The 25,414-nt window shown below is 44.1% G+C and overlaps 1 long non-coding RNA gene across 8 annotated transcripts; it reads left to right on the top strand.

The window, feature by feature from the left end:
• Positions 1 to 1,098: 1,098 nt before the first annotated feature.
• LOC147379811 (uncharacterized) lies at positions 1,099 to 11,905 on the top strand. 8 transcript variants are annotated; one of them, XR_015134328.1, is made up of 4 exons: positions 2,355 to 2,898; positions 7,574 to 7,757; positions 7,935 to 8,022; positions 9,835 to 11,905. It is a non-coding gene; the product is annotated as an uncharacterized LOC147379811 (long non-coding RNA). The 8 variants fall into 8 exon arrangements; XR_015134318.1 differs by lacking the exon at positions 9,835 to 11,905 and adding an exon at positions 8,195 to 9,649; XR_015134311.1 differs by having other exon boundaries at positions 2,356 to 2,898; positions 9,832 to 11,905.
• The last annotated feature ends 13,509 nt before the right edge of the window (positions 11,906 to 25,414 follow it).

Raw genomic sequence — 25,414 nt, forward strand, 5'->3', positions numbered from 1 at the left:
AGCCACAGCTCCTCCTCTAACCAACAAACAGAATAATAATACCCACCTGACGAGGTTGATGTGAAGATAGGATATTTATACTATATGTAAAACACTCAGCACTGTGCTTGGCACATAACAACAGGTGCAGGAGATATTAACTATTGCTACTGCTGTTACTCTGGGATCTGGATTTGGGGGCTTAAGTTTCAGATTTCTGGGGGAGAAATCTGGACCCAAAGTGGGTCAGGTGACTGCTGCTGGACCAATCACTTCTGGCCACAGAGGCCCCAGAGAAAGACGAGATTAAAGAATTGTGAGCCGGGAAGCCACTCACCTCAGCTGGTTTAGGTGACATTTGGCATTCGTAGAGCAAACATTTATTAATACCCACTATTAGTACCCCTAGACCTGGGTTGGAGAAGGCAATGGCACCCCACTCCAGTACTCCTGCCTGGAAAATCCCATGGATGGAGGAGCCTGGTAGGCTGCAGTCCATGGGGTTGCTAAGAGTCGGACACAACTGCGCGACTTCACTTTCACGTTTCACTTTCATGTATTGGAGAAGGAAATGGCGACCCACTCCACTGTTCTTGCCTGGAGAATCACAGGGACGAGTGGGCTGCCGTCTCTGGGGTCGCACAGAGTCGGACACGACTGAAGCGACTTAGCAGCAGCAGCAGCAGACCTGGGTAAGACGGACCTTGGGCCTGAGCTTTATGACTTAGGACAAACCTCTGCAAACCTGCACACGAATCCCTGGGGATCTTGTTAGACTGCCAGTTCTGACTCCGTAGGTCTGCAGCAAGGCTGCAGCTCTAACCAGCACCCAAGAGGTGTCCATATTGCCAGTCCTGGGACTGCATTTTAAGAAGTGAGCCCTTCTCTGACCACTGCCCCCAACAGCTGGAGGAGTCATGGGGAAAGGGGACATGTTCACCTGAAGCCCAGACCCCATTTTTTAGACATGCTCCTGAAATTCTTATCCCAGCTTCCAGGGTCTGGATGGCCTCTTCTCCAGGTCCTGCCTCCAAGGGTAGTCAAAAGATGGCCCTTGGCAGGGAGGTGTGGCTGGAGCTTGATGAACAGGCCCTCAAAGAACGGGATGGAACCTGGGTAAGAAGAGCTATGAGGTGGAGCCTGTTCCCTCTGAACCTCAGATTTCAGTCAGCCAAGTCTATATAAAGGTTTATTTGTCAAAGTAGGAGGACAGGACACGTTTAAGTTTGTTAGCTTGATTTGTAAGTTTCAAATTTGTAGCCGTGTGGTAGAAACTGTCTGGGTGCTGCAGACAGTTGCACCAGCCTGCTGTGTGCACAGCTCTTTTCAGGGCTCCAGAAGACACAAGTTCAGTTAAAGCCCACTACCCCTGTCCTTGGGCTCATTTGGTGAGGCCACTGGGCTAGTGTGTGGAAGAAGGGACAGTGAGAAAATGAATGACCCCCCAACAAGGATGGATGGTCCTCCTGGCTTCTCAGCACACTGAGGAGGAAACACCACCCCACCTCCAGACTCCTCCCCAGGGCTTTCTTTACAGGTTTGCAATGAGGATGGCTTCCTTAGGACCACGACCTACGAAGGTTCACACAGTAGGTATACATGCTATAATTTTTTTAAGTTGTTTCAATTTGGGGAGAAACATAAACCTAGGGCTGAAGAAATTTGAACTGTAGTTCCGCTTTTGGTGTTCACCCCAGGGAAATGCTTTCTCCTGTCTCAACCTCAGTCCCCAACTCTACAAAATGGAGATTTGGATGGGCCCTCTGTAGCTCCAAGCCCAAACAATTCTTAGACTCAACAGTCTCCATCTTCCCAGGATTATTCCCTGGTTGGTGCTGAGCACAAAGGGGCCAGGTGAGCTCTTTTTATTTCTGCCTCCCCAGCTGCCTTAGGGTTGGCACAAACAGCCTAAAAGCTGTTTCACAACCTGAAAGTCATTACATGTTAGTGATTCTCAACCTGGACCATTTACCAGAAACCACCTGGAGCGCTGGCCCCACCCTGAGCATTTCTGACTCCGTGGGGCAGGGGTGGGGCCCAAGAATGAGCATTTCTGATGCTGCTCCTCAGGCCACTTCGATTTGGAGAGGACTGTGAAAGACAGTGAGAGCGTGACAAGGGCTGCCCCGGTGGGGTGGGGGCCTGGTGAGAAAGGCGCATAGTTCGGAGGCCCTCATGGAGGGAGCTGCACCAGCCTGGAAGGAGGGGCGGCCTGTGACCACGCTCCGTGCTGCATGGCGGAGGGGAGGGAGGTGCAGGATGATGCTGAAGTGCCCAGCCAAGGGGTCCCAGCAAGGTAGCTGAGGGTGAGGGCAGCATCCTGACTTTGGCTTCCCACGTAACATGGCTCTTGGCTCCCGCTGCCCCTGGGTTCCCCACCAAGCGTTTCTGAGTAGGGCTCTCAGGCGAGGGAGGGCTCTCAGGAGAGGGAGGGCTCTCAAAGACGAGCGCGAGGAGCACATGTGGTCAGGATGACCCTCTTCCTCTTTTCTAGTTTCTGACATGCCCAGAACCCCCACTCCATTTTGCATTGTCTACTGTGGCCCTCCTTTGGGACACTGGGGGATGAAGAGAAGGGCCTGGCAACTTGCCGGCGGAGAACTAGTCGCCAAAATCCCCATCCAGGCAGATTCATGGCAGACTCTGCCTGTGGCATCCACCATCCCCTCCCACGTCTTCCTCCCTGGCACACCTTGGTTTGCTGCAGAATGTCAGCAAGTTCAGCTGAAACTCTTCACTCTGAATGGCCAGGGAACACAGGCCCGGCTGATGAAACAAGTCGAAGTTACGGAGTAGGGATTTCAGGAAGGCGCTTTCACGGGAGCCACTCGGGCTGTCTGCACTTTCTCTCTTCTTGGGCCCAGAAAGCAGACACAAGAGTCTTGCTGTGCGAGGCACCAAGCACTGGATGAGCACATGGTGAGCAGAGCAAAAAGAGGGAGGCGCTGGGGTCGAGTGAGCAGCAGTGCCCAGGCCAGACTGTTCTAATTTGATTTTCTAATCCATTGTTTGAGCTGAATGTACGCATGAGGTATACAGTGCTAACAGTGGGAAGGGCACGAGTTGGGTTTGGGGGACTTGTCCTGGTTTTTTAATAGGCTGTGTGATTCAGGGAAAGTCGTTGGGTTCTTGTGTCTTCATCTGTGGGAATAAACTTCATCTGTGGGTCTCCAGGGTCTCTATATGACCTTCTGTGGCTCAAATCAAGAATCAGAGTTGGTGTCATCTGAGACTTCCAGGGCTGGGCTTCAGGGGGGATTTCAGTGATAAAGCAGGAGGTGACCTTAGGAATAAGTAGCACCGTGAGGAATACAATGTTTAGCTGAAGCACAGAATTAGAGGTGTCAGCAATAATTCAGTCCAGCTGTCATAAGCCTTTGAGTATCCTCAGAGAGTGGTTAATGTTTGTCCCTGAAAGGAGCTCCGGAGCAGCTGTGCAGACCTGTGCCCTGTCCCACAGCCCCTGTCATCAGGTGGATGCCAGCTGGACTTCTCGCTGCATCGGGGAGGATGGGGCATGGTGCCGTGGCAGGAGAGAAGTCTGAGACCCTTCTGATTGGTGTCAGCCAGGTCATAAGTTGTCCTCTGCGACATATGGATTAGTAGAGCCATCCCCCAAAAGTACAAGGTCTAAGAATGGGGGTATGTGTGCTGTGTGCTCAGTCATGTCTGACTCTTTGCGACCCCATGAAATAGCCTGCCAGCGTTTCTGTCCATGGAATTTTCCAGGCAAGAATACTGGAATGGGTTGCCATTCCCTCCTCCAGAGGATCCTCCTACCCAGGGATTGAATTCGAGTCTCTTGTGTCTCCTGCATTGGCAGGAGAACTCTTTACCACTGCACCACCAGGGAAGCCCAAGACTGGGGGAGGAAGGGGAAAATCAGAGTACTGTGATTAAAGATCAGGAAATGGAGAGAGGCTGCTAGGAGCCTGATCATCCTCTACCCTGGCCCAGCCTCAGCCCTATCCTGAAATGGATCCCTAACAGCACGTGCTGCCTCTGTCAGCTTCCTGAGTAAGCAGGGGTGGGGCCCTCCTGTCTTAGCAAGAGGAAGAATACAGCAAGAGCTCTTTTAATTTTTACTGGAGTATTATTGATATACAATGTCATATTTCAGGATACAGCGAAGTGATTCAGTTATACATTTATCTACTCTTTCAGATTCTTTTCCCATATAGGTTATTACAGAATATTGAGTAGAAGTCCTTGTGCTCTACAGTAGGTCCTTACTGATTATTTTATGTATAGTAGTGTGTATATGTTAATCCCAAACTCTTGATTTATCGCTCCCTCCACTTTTCCCCTTTGGTAACCGTGAGTTTATTTTTTCAAGTCTGTGAGTCTGATTCTGTTTTACAAGTCATATATATCATTGTTTTTAGATTCCACATATAAGCTACAAGGGCGTCGCTCGTAGCTCAGTCAGTAAAGAATCTGCCTGCAATGCAGGAGACTCAGGTTTGATTCCTGGGTCAAAAAGATCCCCTGGAGAAGAAAATGGCAACCCACTCCAGCATTCTTGCCTAGAGAATCCCATGGACAAAGGAGCCTGGCAGGCTACAGACTATGGGGTCGCAAGAGTCGGACATGACCGAGAGACTAAGCACAGCACATATAAGTGATATATGATATTTGTCTTTTCTCTGACTTATTTTTATTAGTATGATGATCTCTAGTTGTATCCATATTGCTGCAAAAGGCAGCGATTATTTCTTTATGATTAATATTCCATTGTGCATATATGTACCACATCTTCCTTATTCATTCATCTGTCAATGGATATTTACATTGCTGCCATGTCTTACTATGGTAAATAGTGCTGCAAAGAACATTGGGATGCATGTATCTTTTCAAATTATGGTTTCCTTCCCATCTGATCATGGTGTATGATCCTTTTAATGTATTACTGGATTTGGGCTTGCTAGTATCTTGTTGAGGATTTTTGCATCCATGTTTATCAGCGATATTGGCCTATAATTTTCTTTTTTGTGGTAACTTTGATTTTCGTAACAGGGTGTTTCGGTTTACAGTAGCCATGAGGTTTTGATATATCAGTCTATGTGTATACACAAGATTGTTTCAAGTTGCTGTTCTCTTCATTTCAAATGCATTTCCAATATTCTGCAATATTCCAATATTTGTACTGTTCTCTTCTCACAATGTCTGGGTTTGATATCGTAATTTTCTGTGGATGATTTCCTACCTTTATGTCTGCCTTTACAGGTGAGCTTTCCCATTCGTGATTTTCCGGTTTCTAGTTGTTGTCTTTTCCATCTAGGGGAGTTCCCTGAGCATTTGTTGTAAAGCTGGTTTAGTGGTACCAAATTCTCTTAGCTTTTGCTTGTCTGTAAAGCCTTTGATTTCTCCCCGGTATCTGAAAAAGAGCCTTGCTGGGTAGAGTATTCTTGGTTGTACATTTTTCCCCGAAAGCACTTTTGAAGACCATCTCCTGGGAGGAGGCACTAACTGGCAACCATGACAGTCAAGGTCATGATCAGTCTGGTGGGTGTCTGCTCAGGGATGGTCATCTCCATGGAAACAACCTGGATGACTCATAGATAGGCTCTCACTGCCAAGACTCTGGGACTCTGCTGTCCTCTCCCCCATTCCCTTCTCACCCTCTTTAGCAGGCCTCCTCCAGACCTCAAACCCAGCCCCTGATAGAGTCATTGTACCCCAGCAAACCAACCCATGACCTTGGGACACACTTGAGGGGCGCAGAGGAAACCTTGCCTTTGAAAATGGTGAAATAGGTTCACCTGTGTCTCTCCCCTTGGCAAAAAGCTCTGTATGAGTGTTGAGGGAGTGTATTCATAACAATGAAAGTTGCCCTGACTTCGTTTTCTTTTAAGTTTCCATTTATTTATTTTTGGCTGCACTAGGTCCTCGTTGCCGTGTGGGCTTTTCTCTAGTTGTGGTGAGCAGGGGTCACTGTCGTGTTGCAGCACAGGCTTCTCTTGCTGTGGAGCACGGGCTCTAGGGCAGGTGGGCTTCTCTAGTTGTAGCATGAGGGCTCAGTTGTCCTGCAGCATGCGGAATCTTCCCAGGCCAGAGATCTAACCCATGTCCACTGCATTTGCAGGTGGATTCTTAACCACTGGACCACCAGGGAAGGCCACTTTGTTTTTTAAAAAATAAGCCTTAGCTGGCTAAGGTATAGACTAAAGTCTGCTAACGAAGTAACTACCATCCAAAACCCTCCAACCCCCACACCTTGCTTCCCTCAAGTGCGTGAGAATTGGCAGTTAGCCCTCCTGCCTGTGGGCTCTCCCCTGCTGCTAAGTCGCTTCAGTTGTGTCCGACTCTGCGCGACCTCATAGACGGCAGCCCACCAGGCTCCCCTGCCCCTGGGATTCTCCAGGCAAGAACACTGGAGTGGGTTGCCATTTCCTTCTCCAATTCATGAAAGTGAAAAGTGAAAGTGAAGTCTCTCAGTCATGTCCCACTCTTCGCGACCCCATGGACTGCAGCCCACCAGGCTCCTCCGTCATGGGATTTTCCAGGCAAGAGTACTGGAGTGGGGTGCCATTGCCTTCTCCGGGCTCTCCTCTTCCAACTGTGAAATCTTCCCTTCCTTGGTTCTGCTTACCAGCCCTACCACAGACCTACCTTACTAGATAAAAGCGCAGGTCGATAAATGAATCAGTGGGGTACCAAGCCCAGGCTTCCATCATGGCCCACTGGCAGCCTTTGGCCCAAGGTCTTTAGGCCTCACCTGACCCTTTGGCATCCTAGAGGGCACAGTCAAGCCCCTGGCTGAGTTGCAGGCCCCCCTCAAGCCCCACCAACCTCTGTAGGGCTGATTCATGTGGCCTGGTTGTGTCTTTGGATTTGGACTTGGAAATTTCACAGGTTGGGGTCAAAGCCCACCCTGCATCCTACCCAGAGCTGCCCAAGAGAAAAAAAAGCTGCATCCCTGAGCGTGTGTCTGCTGAGCCGCCATGAGAGAATGTGGAGGAGCCCCTGGAAAACAAAACTCTGTGACTGGAATGAGGCAGCAGAGTAGCCACCGCTGCTGTGGGAATTTTCTCTAAGATCAGCATGCTAGAATGTGCCCGGAGACCACAGGTGGACAAATGGCCAAGATAGAAGTGTGGTAATGTTCATCAGAGAGTCTCTGTGACAGCAAAATCTTGCAAACAACCTAAATGCCCAGGGTTTTAGGTTGGATAAATGCAAGATAATGCATATTTTCACTTGCAGTGAAATACAATGGATGGTCTGCAGCCAGCAAATGAAGGACAGAGCTATATTTACCCATGTGGAAAGATTTCCATGACATATTGTTGAGTAAAAAGAGTTGGTTATGAAACAGCTGATGATTCCATTATCATAAAATATCACACACACACACGGAGCCGTCTGGAAATCTGTTCACCAAACTGTTAACAGTAACTGTCTCCAGTTGGTAGAATTTAAGGGTAATTTTTACTTTACCTTTTTTTTCTTTAAATTTAAATTTTGAATTTTAAAGCATTCTATCTAACTAATTTTCATTTGGGAATGAATAAATAAACAAGCAAACCTAAAACCTTCCATTGTCCCGATCACAGTCCTGATGTTTCACATCCTCTCATCTCTTGCCAAACAGTTCTGAGTCTGCCCCAGTGAGGAGCAGAGCAGGCCAGCAGGAGGACTGGGCTTGGAGCTACTCTGTGCTGGAGGGAAGTGACTCTTCCATGAGCCATGGAACCTTCAAGAAGACAGTGAACCCTTCAGAGCCTCCATTTCTTCCCTGAGTGTCTGCCTCATGGGCTGGTGGGGAGGCAACAATGGTGAGTCAAGTGCTCATGTGTCTCCTGGAGGGGATGGAGAGGGGATGGAGTAGGTCCCGCCTGCCCAGGCCAGTGCAGGAGCACAAACCCAAGGCCCCATGCACCAGACCCCACGACATGGGTCTGATTCTCCTACTTCTGTAACTGAGTGATCCTGAGCCCACACCTTCCTGCCAGGCTGTGGACAGATGTGGGAGGAAGAAAGAGAAATCTATGAAGCCAAGCTTTTCCTGAGAGAAGTGGACAAAAATCCAAGCTCACTGAGGTCAGAATTAGAACCCATGGGCCTGGGGGAGGGCTAGGGGCCTGACCCCAAGATCAGCCTGGCCACTTCAGGGAAGGTGGGAACACACAAAATCCCCTAAAGACCCCTCCACCCACCACCACCTCGCATATTCACACTCTTGTCTCTAAGGCATTCCCTTTGCTCCTGTCAGCCCCGACCCACTTCCATCACTAGTTCACTTGCGAAGAATCCGAGAGCTGAAGAAATCTCAGTAAATCAACTTGTCCAATTGGTGTCTCGCATGCCCTCACCTCTGAGGAAAACAAGGCCTACAAGGGCAGCACTTTCTGCTGATGGGAATGTGGCTCCAGGCTCACACTCAGAGCCTGGTTCTCAGCTCACAGGACGCAGTGCACAGCAACCAGCACAAACCTATGCACTGCCTTCCAGAAGACTCCCAGCCTATGTGCCTGAGGTCCTTATTGCCTGCTAGACCACGATCCAGCACCAAGATCCCATTTTGAAGTCTATTCCTAGCCTGTCTCCTGGCATCACTGTTCACTGTCACAGGTTGGGTTGAGACGGGTGTGTGTGCAGATTTATTGAGGAGAGCTCTCAGGAACAGTACCTACAAGGGGGTGAGGATTCATGAAATGGGCAGAGAGGAGTTGAAATGCAATGCTGTAGCAAGGGAGATCCCAGCTGATCCCACAAGGAGCTCCAGTGTCCCTTCAGGATTATCCTGCTGTGCAGCCAGAGGGTCAGGCCTTTATATGCCTTCCTCAACCCTCCAGGGGAGGCAGGTTTGAGGAGTTGGGGGAGGGAACATGTGACCTTGAGCAAGGTGACTTTCTTCCACTGAGGGCAAGTCCTGGAGAGAAGCGCAACTGGGACCCATCAGCCACCAACGTTGCCAGCAGCTCGGGACTGAGCGCCTCAGTCTTAAAGGGGCTTGGGGCAGCAGACCACAGCTTCCACCACAGAGTGGGGAAGAAACTTGCCTGAGATCACACAGCCAGTAAATGATGGAGTTGAATTCAAATCCAGATGGTCAAAGCCCACATACTTTTTTTTATTTTATTGAAGTATAGTTGATTTAAATGTGTTCATGTCTGCTGTGTATGACTCAGTTTTTTATATATATTCTTTTCCATTACATTTTATCACAGACTATTGAATATGGTTCCTTGTGCTATTCAGCAAGATCTTGTTGTTTATCCATCCGGTATATACTAGCGTTTGCATCTGCTAATCCCAAGTTTCCAATTCTTCCCTAACCCAACTACCTCCCTTCTAGCAATTACAAGTCTGTTTTCTGTCTGTGAGTCTGTTTCATAGACATGTTGATTTGTGTCATATTTTAGATTCCACATATAAGGGATAGCATATGGCATTTGTCTATTTCTGACTGACTTCATTTAGTATGATAATCTCTAGATCTATTCATGTTGCTGCAGATGGCATTATTTCATTCTTCTTGATGGCTGAGTAATATTCCATTGTATTTATATACCACATGTTCTTTATCCATACATTTGTCGGTGGACATTTAGATTGTGTCCATGTCTTGGCTATCGTAAATGGTGCTGCTATGAACATCAGGGTGCATGTATCTTTTTGAATTATAGTTTTGTCTGGGTATATGCCCAGGAGTGAGATAGCTGGATCATATCACAACTCTAGGTTTTCAAAGAACCTCCGTACTGTTTTCCAAAATGGCTGCACCAATTTACATTTCCAGCAACAGTGTAGGAGAGTTCCCTTTTTCTCCACACCCTCTCCAACATTTATTATTTGTAGACTTTTTAATGTTGGCCATTCTGACTGTCAAAGCTATGTTTTTTCCAGTAGTCATGTATGGATGTGAGAGTTGGGCCATAAAGAAGGTTGAGTGCCAAAGAATTGATGCTTTGTACCTGTGGTGCCGGAGAAGACTCTTGAAAGTCCCTTGGACATCAAGGAGATCAAACCAGTCAACCCTAAAGGAAATCAACCCTGGATATTCATTGGAAGGACTGATGCTTAAGCTGAATCTCCAGTGCTTTGGCCACCTGATGTGAAGAGCTGACTCATTGGAAAAGACCCTGATGCTGGGAAAAATTGAGGGCAAAACGAGAAGGGGGTGCCAGATGATGAGATGCTTGGATGGCATCACTGATTCAATGGACATGAGTTTAAGCGAACTCAGGGAGATAGTGATGGACATAGAAGCTTGGCTCGCTCTAGTTCATGGGGTCGCAAAGAATCGGACACAACTTAGCAACTGAACAGCAACAGTAGTTCTGACTGGTGTGAGATGGTACCTCATTGTAGTTTTGATTTACATTTCTCTAAAGCGATGTTGAGCATCTTTTCATGTGCCAGTTGGTCATCTGTGTTTCTTCTTTGGAAAAATGTCTATTTAGATCTTTTGCCCATTTTTCTATTGGGTTATTTGTGTTTTTTGTTAATTAGTTGTATGCACTATTTGTATATTTTGGAAATTAAGCCCTTGTCAGTTGCATCATTTGCAAATATTTTCTCCCAGTCTGTAGTTTGTCTTTTCGTTTCATCTTCCTTTGCTGTACAGAAGATTGTAAGTTTGACTAGGTCCCATTTGTTTCTTTTTGTTTTTATCTCTATTGACTTGGGAGACTGACTTAAGAAAACATTGGTACTTTTTATGTCATAGAATGTTTTACCTTTGTTCCCTTCTAGGAGTTTCATGGTATCAGGTCTTATGTTTAAGTCTTTAAGCCACTTTGAGTTTATTTTTGTGCCCGGTGTGAGAATGTGTTCAAACTTCATTGACTTACATGTGGCTAACACCACTTGCTGAAGAGACTATCTTTTTCCCATTGTATATTCTTGCCTCTTTTGCTGAACATTAATTGCCCAGAGGTGTGTGGGTTTATTCCTGGGCTCTCTATTGTGTTCCAATGACCTATATGTCTGGTTTTGTGCCAATACCAAGCTGTTCTGATTCCTGCAGCTTTGGAGTATTGTCTGAAGTCTATAACCCTCCCACTTTGCTTCGGCAATTCTGGGTCTTTTATGGTTCCATATAAATTTTAGGATTATTTGTTCTAGTTCTGTGAAAAATGTCATAAGTAATTTGATAGGGATCACATTAAACCTGTAGATTGCTTTGGGTAGTATGGCCATTTCAACAATATTAATTCTTCCAGTCCAACAGCATGCAAAGCCCAGATCTTAATCTCAATACTCATGTGAATGTCTAATGATTAAAGAGTGTGCTTACTGTGCTGGGCATTGTACCAGACACTTTCTGTAAGTTATATAGCTTACCTCTCAAAACAACCCTCAAAAGCAGGTGTATGGTATTACAGCCACATTTTACAGATGAAGCACTTGAAGCTTGGTGATGATAAGTAACTGGCCCAAGGTCACTCAGCTAATAAGTCAGGATTTGAGCCCAGAGCCACTACATGATAAGGCCACACTGATAAACTGAACCCTTGTTCAATAGCTTGTGGATAATGTGCATCTTCTGAATGTTTTCTGGAGTAAGAGGAGAACATGGTGAACTGTACCTCTGCAAGCTGCCTGCTGGTCTGCAGGCTGCCAGACACCCGAGGAGGCTGAGCCCACCTGGGGTCTGCACTGCTCTGTAGGCTCCCTACTCTAAGCCTGGTTGGAGGAGTCCACGTCTCACCTGTTCTCACAGCTCAAGTTCAAGCAGGGCCACTGGCACTGGGCACCGAACAGGCAACCTAGAGTTTGGCTCCATAATCCCCACAGAGCCCTGCCCAGAGGACTCTGGGAAGCTCAGTTCACAGAGCTGTAAATGAGGGCCATCCTCGTTGTTATTCCTGCGTTGCTCCAGGACTGAGAGGCCTGCTGGAGAGAAATGATTGTAACACATACTGCAGACCACAAGTGCTAGCTGTGTTCTGCAGCATCATCGGCCCCAGCAAAAGATTATCTTTGACAGCCAGAAACCCCACATTCCTTGGACATAGTGTGTTTCCACCTTGGGGGTGGGGTGTGGCCCTCTCTACCCACGAGAGGCTGTCCTGGGAACCCAGATCCCTGTGCCCCAAAGCCTGGCAGCTGTACAGGGAAGGCTGACAGGGAGGAACAGACCAGAAGTCTGCTTGCCATGTTCTCCCAGGCTCTTCTCTCCCCGCCTCAATTAACAGTTTGTGTTTGGGAAAGATCTATCCCGAGACCCAGTTATTCAAGGGTAGAGACCAAGCCTGCCCTCTGTCTACTGCAGTCCCAAGGCCAAGCTCAATCTGGAACATAGCCACAGCCTAATAAGGTGTTAGCTAAAAGAATGAATGAATGGGCAAGAGAGATAAAATGCTAGTTTTGCATTCTGGAAGTGGACCTTTCCTGGAGGAGTCTCTGGCAACTCCCAGACTATGGAGCTGACAAAGAAAGGATTACTGCTGGCATTAGGGTTGGCCAGTGTCTATTCCTAGGCATGAGGCTGGCTCCTTTTCCAGATGTGTATATAGTTTGCTGAGCAGCTTAAACAACAAAAATGTATTGTCTCAGTTTTGGAGGCTAGAAGTCCAAGGTCAAGATGTCAGTAGATTGATTCCTTGTCTTGTAGATCGCCCCAATCTTGACCTGTATCTTCACATGTATGCTTGTGTCTCTATATCCAAATCTCCCCTTTTTACAAGGATATCAGTCATATTGGATTAAGACCCATCTTCATGACCTCCTCTTAACTAATTCCATCTACAACAACCCTATGTTCAAACAAGGTCATGCCAGAGGGACAGACAGGCTGAGGGGCCACTTGCCCCAGCCGCTAAGCTCAGGGCATGGTTTGAATAAATTATTTCTTTCAGTAAGAGATAGCCTTTCTGTGTCAGTGAGTGTGCATGCACACACACATACATGATGGATATGTGTACCTGTGTGTGAGCAAATACACCCATTTCCAGGCCTTTCCTCCGGAGAGGATGACAGGAAATATCCTCATCCAGAGGCATTCTGAAGTACTGGGGGTTAGGACTTCAGCATGTGAATTTGGGAGGAGACCATCCTACGCATAACAGTTTGCTCTTATTTTGTTGGTCAGGGTTGGGCAGAGAATGCCCCATGCTCTCTCTGCCCCACCCCCACCAGTGCCGAACAATCGAGGTGGACAATGTTTGGGTGAGATGTCCCCCCAGATCAGGCCATCTGGGCAGCACTCCCCGAGCCCCAAGATGTGCTCTGACTCTCTGCTTACCTTCCCTCACGAAGGGGCAGAGGCACGGATCCAGACAGTGTGATGCACAGATAGACGGGGCGTGGCTCAGAGCTTGGGTGCAGCTGGGAGGAAGGTGGCTCTCCCAAGGCCCGTTGCTCCTGAGTGCGCTCATACCCCATCCCGGCTCCCCAACCCTCCTTCCTTTCTCCCCTCCACTTTCTTTCCCCCTCTCAGTTCCCTCTGCCCTAGGGTTCCTAGACTGGCTTCACTCATCATGGACTGCAACTGAAGTGGCAGTGTGGCGTCTTTCAAGGATGCTGCATTTTGTCCATTCAGTCCCCAACATTCATCGTTACCTCTTCTCTCCCTCCTGACATCCCTTCTGGGGAGCTATTAGTATCACTCCCATTCTATAGGAGAGGCAAGTGAGGCCATGAGAATGGAGGAACTCGCTGGGATTTGAACCCAGGCACGGCCACCGCCAGGGCATGGTGGTGGCAAGCTGGCGTGCCTGCCGCAGCCTCCAGAACACCCCAGCCAAAGTCCAGGTGCAATTGCCCTTATCTCCAGCACTCAGATCTCCATAATCATCTCAGAGCCCTGTTCAGGCGGGCCCCGACCCAGGGCAGGAAGCCTGGGTCAGCATTTGTGGGTGCATGGGATCCTCACTGATAACAGAAGTACTGGCCCTGCTCAGGTTAGAGATGTGAGCTTATTTTGAAAGGACAGAATTTCACAGCAAAGCTTGTCAGCCACTGGCTGCTGAGCTGAGCCTCAGGGCAGGAAGTCCCTCCTTTTGAGGGGCTACTAAGGGCTGAGAGAGTTTCTGCCTGCAGATCTGTGCCATCAGTGTTCCGGATGAAGAGTCTCTGGTCCCACAGCAGAGAGTCGGTGTGACTAGGAAGGAGGGCCATGCAGTCTGACAGGGGCCACCGGGCCCAGCTACTAAGCTTGGGGGATGGTTTGATTAATGTATTTCTTTCAGTAAGAGACAGCCCCCTGCATCAGTGCATGTGCACACACTCACCAATACATGATACATGCGTATACACACGTGTAAGCTTGCACACCCACTTCCAGACTTTTCCTCTTGTGAAAGGACAGAGTGCTGATTCCTACCAGGAAAGGATGACAGGAGATGTCCTCACCCAGAGGTGTCTTAGGACTCTAATTTTTGAAGCCCTTCCTCTTTTCTTCCCATTTCCATCTCCACCAAAGGCTAAAGAACTTTTAAAGAGTTAGGCCTCCTACCTCCCCCAACCTTAGGTCGGGTCCTAAGAAGGACCTACTGGGGGGGGGGGGTGGAGGTTGCTTTAGTTGAAATGCATCTGCTTTGCAGAATCTCTTCTTAGGTAATTTCACATTTTTTATTGTGAAAAATACACATAACATAAAAATTTACCATTTTAATCATTTTTAAGCATACAATTCTGTGGCAATAAGCACCTGCATGCTGTTCTGCAACCATCACCACCATCCACCTCCAGAACTTTTTCCTTTTCCCCAACTGAAACTCTATATGTGAAACACTAACCGCCCCCACCACCCATTCCTCCACAGCCCCTGCCCCCAGCCCCTGGCAACAATCCTTCTACTTTCTGTCTCTGTGAGTTTGACTTCTCTGAGTATCTCATATAAGAGGAATCATCTGTCCTTTTGTGCCTGGCTTATTTCATAATTCACATAGCATATCTTCAAGGTTCATCCACGTCGTGTGTGTCAGAATTTCATTCCTTTTTAAGGTTAAATAAATATTCCACATTTATTTATTTATTCCAATAACCTCTCTACCACATTTTGTTTATATATTCATCTGTCTATGGACATGGGTTGCTTCCACCTTTTTAATGCTGCTGTGTATATGAGTGTGCAAGTAACATTTCGAGTCCCTGCTTTTGATTCTTTTGTATATATACCCAGAAATGGAATTGCTGGATCACATGGTAACTTCATCTTTAATTTTTTAAGGAACTGCCATGCTGTTTTCAACAGAGGTGGCACTATTTTACATTCCTTTCTAACAATGCACAAAGGTTCCAATTTCTCCATATCCTTTTCAACACTTGCTTTATTTTTCTTTTTTGTAATAGCCATCCTAATGGGTGTGAAGAGGTATCTAACTGTGCCTTTGGTCTGCATTTCCCTAATGGCTAATGATCTTGAGCATCTTTTATGTGCTTACTGGCTGTTACATTAGGTTGGTGCAAAAGTAATTATGGTTTTGGACTCCGAATTTTAAATCATTTTAACTAGACTCAAACACATATTTATTAATCAAAATAGAAACCATTACAATCAATGCATTTTTGTCAATGAGAAATAAGTTTGTTTATCCCTGTAGCATAAAAATTCACGTTTAGGGATTTGGCAAACTCTTAGCATTTTCTGCCTCCTGCTGGCTGTGAACGCATTATTCCTTGCAGGAAGTTGTCGAGATGCTTGAAGAAGTGGTAGTTGGTTGCCAAAAGGTCAGGTGAACATGGAGGATGAAGCAAAACTTCATAGCCCAATTCGCTCAGCTTTAGAAGTACTGGTTGTGCGCCATGCAGTCAGGCGTCATAGTGGAGAAGAGTTGGGCCCTTTCTGGTGAACATCACCTGCGGTGCTGCAGTTTTCAGTGCGTCTCATTGATTTGCTGAGCATACTCTTCAGATGGAATGGTTTTACTGGGATTCAGAAAACTATAGTGGCTCAGACCAGCAGCAGATCACCAAACAGTGACCATGACCCTGTTTTTGGTGCAAGTTGGCTTTGGGAAGTGCTTTGGAACTTCTTGGTCCAGCCACTGAGCTGGTCATCACTGGTTGTTGTATAAAATCCACTTTTCATTGCATATCACAATCCAATTGAGAAATATCTTGTTGTTGCATAAATTAAGAGATGACACTTTAAAACATAGTTTTTTTTTTTTTTTTTTTTGCAGTTAGCTCATGAGGCATCCACTTATCGAGCTTTTTCACCTTTCCAGTTTGTTTCAAATGCCAAACGACTATAGAATGGTAGACATTGAGTTCTTGGGCAACTTCTTGTGTAGTTGTAAGAGGATCAGATCCTCTCACTTGGTCATCATCAACCTCCAATGGCCAGTCACTGTTTCCCCCACCTTCAAGGCTCTAGCCTCCCTTGAAAAACTTCTTGAATCACCACTGCACTGTACATTTGTTAGCAGTTTCTGGGCCAAATGCATTGTTGATGTTGTGAGTTGTCTCTGCTGCTTTATGACCCATTTTGAACTCAAGAATATTGCTCAAATTTGCTTTTTGTCTAATATCATTTTCATAGTCTAAAATACGTATAAAATAAGCAGAAAGTAATAATTCATTAGCAGAAAACTTAAATTAAGAAATGTTCATTAAAATTAAATATAATCACATTTATTTAAGAATGTATTCCAATATCAAATGGCAAAGTTCAACAACGCAAAATCAAAATTACATTTGCACCAATCTCAAGGCTATGGTTTTTCCTGTGGTCATGTATGGATGTGAGAGTTGGACTGTGAAGAAGGCTGAGCACGGAAGAATTGATGCTTTTGAACTGTGGTGTTGGAGAAGACTCTTGAGAGTCCCTTGGACTGCAAGGAGATCCAACCAGTCCATTCTGAAGGAGATCAGCCCTGCGATTTCTTTGGAAGGAATGATGCTAAAGCTGAACCTCCAGTACTTTGGCCACCTCATGCGAAGGGTTGACTCATTGGAAAAGACTCTGATGCTGGGAGGGATTGGGGGCAGGAGGAGAAGGGGACGACAGAGGATGAGATGGCTGGATGGCATCACTGGCTCGATGGACGTGAGTCTGAGTGAACTCTAGGAGTTGGTGGTGGACAGGGAGGCCTGGTGTGCTGCGATTCATGGGGCCGCAAAGAGTCAGACACGACTGAGTGACTGAACTGAACTGAACTGAATGTGTTATTGTGTATCTTCTTTGGAGAAATGTCATTCGAGTCCTTAGACAACTTAAAGATTTTTTTAAAAACTCCTATTCTGGATGTTCTGAAGGTCATTGGGATATTTTTTCTGAGGTTGCTTGCAGCCCATTCTGGGGCTCCCCACCCAGATATTCCTATGGGAATAGGAGGTGAAGGGGGAGAGGGAGCCACAAAGAGAAATCTCAGCCAGCTTGGACCCTGGCCTGGAGAACTTTGCTCTCAGGAGTTCAAACCTTGAGAAATCCAGAAGCTTTGGTTGAGCTAGACCCAGTTTCTGGGTGGCTCAGCTCAGAATGCATGCATCTCCCAAGACAGGAGCTTTGCCTGGGCTGGGAGGGCAGCTGATCCAGTGCCTGGAGCTGGGAATGGGGAGTGCCCACCTCCAAAGTTGCCTTTGGGCTCCAGTCACTTGAGATTTTCTGGAAAGAATTTGCTATCCTCAGGCCCCATGACTGCTAGGGTCACTTAGCACATCCTCAGACCTTTCTGCTGGTAGGAAAGATTACCATCAGGTTTGTGTCCAGAAGGTGGTGAGTTTATCATCTGCCTCAGCTCAGGGTTTATCATCATTACCAACCCACAAGACCCATCTCCTGTTTTATTAATTTATTATCCCCCTTTTATCCTTGGACCCAATTCCTGTTCCCATTCCTCCCTGATCCGATCATGGGCATCCATTCTACTGTGTTTGGATGTGCCTTCTTGCATTTATGTAAAGCATATGGGTCTTCATGGGTATGTGTCTTGAATACATCGTCCTGTGCTAAGAAATGTCAATCTCCTTCTCACCTTATCTTTCACTTAATGCGATGTTTTACAAACCAGTCCAGATCCCATGAGGTATTTCTAATTCACAGAGGCTCTCACCATTGGGAAATGGCCAGCCAGGTGCCTCCATCTCTGGATATACCTTCACTCTTGAGATTTTTAACTGAGTGATTCAAATCATCTGTATCTTTGGGTTTTTTGTTTGTTTTTCTTTTTTTTTTTTTTTTCCCCTAAGCTATCTCTTTCTGAGGCAAAGATTTCAGTTAAAATCTTCAGCTGAAATTGTTAAACTGTTTTTTTCCTGCAGTTCTATCTGTGGCTGCTTTATATATTTTAAGACTTCTGTTGGATGCTTTGGTTTGTGGCCATTTTACCATATGTTATATCATTCTTTGACAATATGATGCTTTTTCTCTTGAATTATATTTTGTTATTAATCTTGCTCTTCTGGCATCCTTTGGTTCATATTCACCTGATACACCTTTTTCTGTTTCTTTTTTATTTTTCTCTATCATTTTAATAAACCCCCTAGTGGCTCAGATGGTGAAGAATCTGCCTGCAATGAGGGAGACCTGAGTTCAGTCCCTGGGTTGGGAAGGTCCCCTGGAGAAGGAAATGACAACCCACTCCAGTATTCTTGCCTGGAAAATCTCATGGACAGAGGAGCCTGGAGGGCTACAGTCCACGGAGTCACAAAGAGTCAGACATGACTAAGCAACTACTGCTGATTGATTATAGTCAAGATATCAACACTAGGAGTTTCTGTCAAGATATATACTGCCTTTATATAATTATCATTAGTGATAGTTTATTTACAATTATTATTAATACTATTTATTGTATGAGGACTTATTTCTACCTTATTTTATACATTCTATTTACTATATATTATTGCTTTTTCCTTTCCTGCCTTCAAAAGAAAGTATTTTTTATAACCATGTAAAATACACATCTGTGAATTATTGAATAAATAAGTGGGAGGAGAAGGACAAATCTTCCTTACAGAAGAATTTCAAATGGTAAACAGAAGGAATGAGTGAAATAGAAAATCACCATTAGAGTACTACAGAAGTGTATTTACATGGACTCAAAGTATTTCCTCTGAAATATTGTTGATTACTACACTAGCTTTGACCATTTTCTTTGATACTCTTCCCTCAGGGAAAAGGAGTTTAATTCCATTTCCCTTGAGATAGGCTGGACTGAGTGACTGGCTTCTCATCAATAGAATCTGAAAAAGGAAAAATAGCAGCTTTACAGTGGAGAAGCCTGACAGACACCACCTTGACCACGTGAACAAGACCAATATGATCAATATTAAATCACACTGATATCACTCCCACATGATTTTATGAGGAGAGCACTTCACCTCTCTAGTATTATTCTCCCAAATCCATAACCCCACACTAGTCATGAGAGAATATCAGACAAATCCAAGTTGAGAGATATTCTATAAATTTCCTGACCACCATTCGCCAAAAGTTAAGGTCATGAAAAACGAGAGACAGATACAATGGTAGACTGCAAGATTTGAAGGAGTGATGGTAACTAAGGGCATCACCGCATCCTGATGGGATCCTAGAACAGAAAGGGCATCAGTGGAATGTTAACTTCTTAATTTTGGTAAATATGTCATGGTTATATAAGATGTTAACACGAAGGGAAGTTGTGCTACATGGACTGTCTTCATAATTCTTCTGCAATCTAAAATTCTTAAATTGAAGTTTGAAAGATACAGCTGTATATAAAAGCTTAGAGAAATAAGGCAATCACAGAGATGAAAATAAAGCAACAAGAGAATGCCAGGAATAAACAGATTTAATATTTTGAAACAAAAAATGTATTTCTTAAAATATCAACTGGGCAGAGATAAAAGAGAATTGGGACTTAATAAACGGCTACAGATACAGTGCTGAGAGATAAGTAGAGGGAAAACATAAAGAAGCACTAATTAGGTATGAAGGTTAGAGTAAAAAGCTCTAATATAAGCATATGTATATAATTAGATCCTTAAAAATGGAGAGCAAAGAGAATGAAAGAAAGTATTTAAAGGGATAATGGCTTTTATTAAAGTTTGCAAAAATGTGTACTTAGTTGAATAAGCTGAATATAAAGATAAATCCATATCTAGACACAGCTTAGTAAAACTGAAGAGATGAAAGACAAATGTAAGATCTTCAAGACAGCCAGAGAGAAAGGCGAGGTCACTCTAAAGATTCCATGATTTAAAGGACAGTGGACTCCTCAACAGCAACATAGCAGTCAGAATACAGTGAATAAATCTTGCCAATGTTGATAGAAAATAACTATCAACCTAGAATTGAGACTTTACCATCAACAAACCTGCACTATAGAGGGGAAAATGATCTCACAAGAGCAGTCTAAGATTTAAAATAAAAGAGGGAATGCCAAGTAGGTAAATGGAAATAACATGATATAAACCAAACAACCATTGTCTTTAAAAATTATGGATATTATAAAACTCAGAGGTTGTGCCAATTTATATAGCCACCAGCAACATACGAAAATATTCATGCATCTCTCTGATAAGCTATTACCAGACTTTATGACTGTTACTGAACAAATAGGTAAAGATGGTATCTCAGTTCAGTTGCTCAGTCTTGTCTGACTCTTTGCGTCCCCATGAATTGCAGCACACCAGGCCTCCCTGTCCATCACCAACTTCCAGAATTCACCCAAACTCACATCCATTGAGTCGGTGATGCCATCCAGCCATCTCATCCTCTGTTGTCCCCTTCTCCTCCTGCCCCCAATCCCTCCTAGCATCAGGGTCTTTTCAAATGAGTCAGCTCTTCACATCAGGTGACCAAAGTGTTGGAGTTTCAGCTTTAGCATCATTCCTTCCAATGAGCACTCAGGACTGATCTCCTTTAGGATGAACTGGTTGGATCTCCTTGCAGTCCAAGGGACTCCCAAGAGTCTTCTCCAACACCACAGTTCAAAAGCATCAGTTCTTCGGCACTCAGCTTTCTTCACAGCCATGAAATTAAAAGATGCTTACTCCTTGGAAGGAAAGTTATGACCAACCTAGATAGCATATTGAAAAGCACAGACATTACTTTGCCAACAAAGGTCCATCTAGTCAAGGCTATGGTTTTTCCAGTGATCATGTATGGATGTGAAAGTTGGACTGTGAAGAAAGATGGTATCTCAGTGAGTTTTAATTTGCATTTCTTTTAGTATGAATCTGTTGATGTGGCATAGTTATTCTTTCCTAATTTTTTGACTTTGTCTGTGTTTATGGTATCTTTTGCCACAGAGAACTGTTTAAATTTTATGTAGTACAATTTTCTCCTTGTCTTTTAAGGCTCCTTGCATGTTGTGCCATTCTTAAAAGTGCTTTCTCATCTGCAAAGTTATTTAACTCTTTCATTGCTTCCTCATTATTCATGCTTTCTTTTTTTAATATTTATCTTTGTTTTTTTAATATTTGTTTACTGAGTCAGAGGGAGAAGTCAATGGCAACCCACTCCAGTACTGTTGCCCGGAAAATCCCATGGATGGAGGAGCCTGGTGGGCTGCAGTCCATGGGGTCGCTAAGAGTCAGACACGACTGAGCGACTTCACTTTCACTTTTATTTTCATGCATTGGAGAAGGAAATGGCGGCCCACTCCAGTGTTCTTGCCTGGAGAATCCCATGGACAGAGAAGCCTGGTGGGCTGCAGTCCATGGGGTCGCACACAGTCGGACACGACTGAAGCGACTTGGCAGGAGCAGGAGCAGGAGTCAGAATCTTTCATTACCTGTAGGATCTTTCATTGTGGTGCGCAGGTTCAGTTCCCCACAGTGTGTGGATCTTAGTTCCCCCACCAGGGATTGAACCCATGTCCCCTGCATTGCAAAGTGGATTCTTTATTTAGTTTCATTTTTTTTTAGCATTTACACATTTGGTCGCTCTTAGAATTACCTTACTGTGAAGTGTGCGGTATTGACAAACTTTTTTCCCCAGACAACCTACCCTGTTTGCCTAGCAGTTTTATACTGAATAGCTTTCCTGTACTGATTTGGAATTTTGACTTTATCATATCGTAAATTCCTTTGTATTTGAAGCTATTCCTGTACTTTCTGTTTGTTCCACTGATCTCTCTCTCTTCTGTGCCTGTATCACACAACTTTAATTATAAAGGTGTGATGAGATAAGACACTTTAATTGCCGATAAGTCTGGCTCCCTCTCGTTTGTCCTGGATATTCCTATTTGCTTTAAAAAATTCTTGGATTTTTTTTTTTTTTGAGGTAGCATTGATTTATAATATTTAACCTGTTGGTATTTTTATTGAAGTTTTATTAAATTTATAAACCTAGAGTAAATGGAGTTTCTAAAAATGTGGTAGTTTTTCTGTTTGTTTAAATCTTTAGTATTCCTTAGTAGAATTTTAATGTTTTATTGATAAATATATTGTATAAATCTCATTATGTTTATTCTTAATTGTTTCATTTTTTGTTTTGCTATTACAAATAGATTTTCCTTTTAAAATTTTTATTGAAGTATGGTTGATTTACAATGTTGTGTTAATTTCTGCCGTTCAGCAAAGTGATTCAGTTGTACATATGTATATTCCTTTTTATATCTTTTTCCATTATGGTTTATCACAGGATATTGAATATAGGTCCCTGTGCTACACAGTAGGGCCTTGTTGTTTATCCATTCTCCATATAATAATTTGCATCTGCTAACCCCAAACTCCCAATGCATCCCCCCACTTGGCAACTACTAGTCTGTTCTTTTTGTCTGTAAGTCTATTTGTTCCATAGATGGGTTCATTGGTGTCATGATTCAGATTCGCCTTATAAGTGATAGCACATTGTCTTTCTCTTTGTGACTTACTTCACTTAGTAGGATAATCTCTAGGTTCATCCATGTTGCACCAAATGGCATTATTTCATTCTTTTTTATGGCTGAGTAGCATTCATGTATATATGTACAACATCTTCCTTGTCCATCCATCAGCTGACAGACATTCAGGCTGCCTCCAGGTCTTCACTTTGTGAACACAGGGGTGTGCGTATCTTTTTGAATTACAGCCTTGTTCAAATATATGCCCAGGAGTGGAATTGCTTGATCATACAGCAACTCTATTTTTGGTTTTTTGAGGAAACTCTATAATGATTTCCATAGTTGCTGCACCAACTTACATTCCCACCAGTGGGGTAGGAGGGTTCCCTTTTCACCACACCCTCTCTAGAATATATTTGTAGATTTTTAAATGATGGCCATTTTGACTGGTGTGAGGTGATACTTCATTTTAGCTTTGATTTTCATTTCCCTAATAATTAGCGATGTTGAACATCTTTTCATGTGCCTGTAGGCCATCTGTTTGTCATCTTTGGAGAAATGTCTGTTAAGTTTCAATCAGGTTGTTTGAGTTTTTTATTGTCCATATATCAAAAACAGCTGTTTGTATATTTTGGAAATTAAGCTCTTGTCAGTCACATAATTTGCAAATATTTTCTCCCATTCTGTAGACTGTCCATTTTATTTTGTTTATGGTTTCCTTTGTTGTGAAAAAGATTGATTGGGTCCCATTTATTTTTGCTTTCATTTCTATTGCCTTGGGAGACTGACCTAAGAAAACATTGGTACAGTTATGTAAGGGAATGTTTTGCCTATGTTCCCTTCTGGGAGTTTTATGATGTCATAAAACTTATGTTAAGTCTTTAGGTCATTTTGAGTTTGTGTCTGATGTGAGGGTGTGTTCTAACTTCATTGATTTACATGTTGCTGTCCAATTTTGCCAACACCACCTGCTGAAGAGACTGTCTTTTCCCCATTGTATATTCTTGCCTCCTTTATTGAAGAATAGTTGATCCTGGGTATTGGAGTTATTTCTGGGGTCTCTATTCTATTCCATTGATGGATATGTCCATGGATTCCATTAATCCGTGTGCCAGTACCATGCTGTTTTGATTATTGCTGCTTTGTAGTATTGTCTGAAGTTTAGGAGGGTTATGTCTCCTGCTTTGTTCTTTTTCCTAAGGATTGCTTTGGCAATTATGGGTCTGTTATGGTTTAATATAAATTTTAGGGTTATTTATTTTAGAATTTTAGGGTTATTTGTTTTAGAATCCCATGGAGGGAGGAGCCTGGTAGGCTACAGTCCATGGGGTCACAAAGAGTTGGACATGACTGAGCGACTTCACTTTCACTTTCTTTCACTTTGGGTAACATGGCCTTTTAACAATACTGATTCATCCAATCCAAGAGTATGGGTTATCTTTCTATTTCTTTGAATCGTCTTCAATTTCCATTATTAATGTTTTATGCATGTGTACTCAGTCACTTCAGTCATGTCTGACTCTTTATGACCCTGAGGACTGTAATTCACCAGGTTCCTCAGTCCTTGGGATTCTCCAGGCAAGAATCCTAAAGTTGGTTGCCATGGCTTCCTCCAGGGGATCTTCCAAGCCAGGGATCAAACCCACATCTCCTATGGCTCCTGCATTGCAAGTGGATTCTTGACCTGCTGGGCCACTGGGGAAGCCCCTATAAATGTTTTATCATTCTCAACATAATAGTCTTTCACCTCATGGTGAGGTTTATTCCTAAATGTTTTATGTTTTTGCTGCAATTTCAAAAGAGTTTGTTTGTTTCAAGTTCCTTTCTGATATTTCACTGTTAATGTAAAGAAATACAACCAATTTCTATATGTGAATCTTGAATTCCCCTACTTTGTTGAATTTGTTTATCAGTTCCATCAGGTTGGTACAAACTAACTGCAGATTTTAAATCACTATAACCAGGTTCCAACATATCTTTATCAATTAAAAGAGGAACCATTACAATCAACACACTTTTGCCAATGAGAAATAAGTTTGTTTATTCCTGTAATGTAAAAATCTGTGCTTCAGGATTCAACAAACTGTTGGAAAGCATTTTCTGCCCCTGTTGGTTTTGGAAGCATTTTCCCTGCAAAAAGTTGTTGAGATGCTTGAAGACATGGTAGTCAGTTGGTGAGAGGTCAGGAGAATATGGCAGATGAAGCAAAACTTCATAGCCCAGTCTTTCAACCTTTGACGTGTTGGTTGTGCGATGCAGTTGGGCATTGTTGTGGGGAAGAACTGGACCCTTTTTGTTGACCCTTTTTGACGCTGGCTGCAGGTGTTTCAGTTTTTGGTTCATCTCATCGATTGGCTGAGCATTCTTCTCAGATGTAACGGTTTTGCCGGGATTCAGAAAGCTGTATTGGATCAGACTAGTAGCAGACCACCAGTGACAATGACCCTTTTTTTGGTGCAAGTTTGGTTTGGGGAAGTGCTTTGAAGTTTCCTCTCAGTCCAACCACTGAGCTAGTCATTACTGGTTGTCATACAAAATCCACATTTTGTCACACATCACAGTCCAATTGAGAAATGCTTTGTGTAGAATAAGAGAAGACATTTCAAACCGATTATTTTTTTTTTATTTGCGGTCAGCTCATGAGGCACCCACTTATCAAGTTTTTCACCTTTCCAATTTGCTTCAAACGCTAAATGATCATAGAATGGTTGACATTCAGTTCTTTGCAACTTCTCATTTAGTTGTAAGAGGATTAGCTTCAATGGTTGCTGTCACTTGGTCCTTGT

This window comes from Bos grunniens, chromosome 1, assembly GCF_055505025.1.
Source record: "Bos grunniens cultivar Pamir isolate PY7600 chromosome 1, Bosgru_T2T1.0, whole genome shotgun sequence".
Taxonomy (NCBI): domain Eukaryota; kingdom Metazoa; phylum Chordata; class Mammalia; order Artiodactyla; family Bovidae; genus Bos; species Bos grunniens.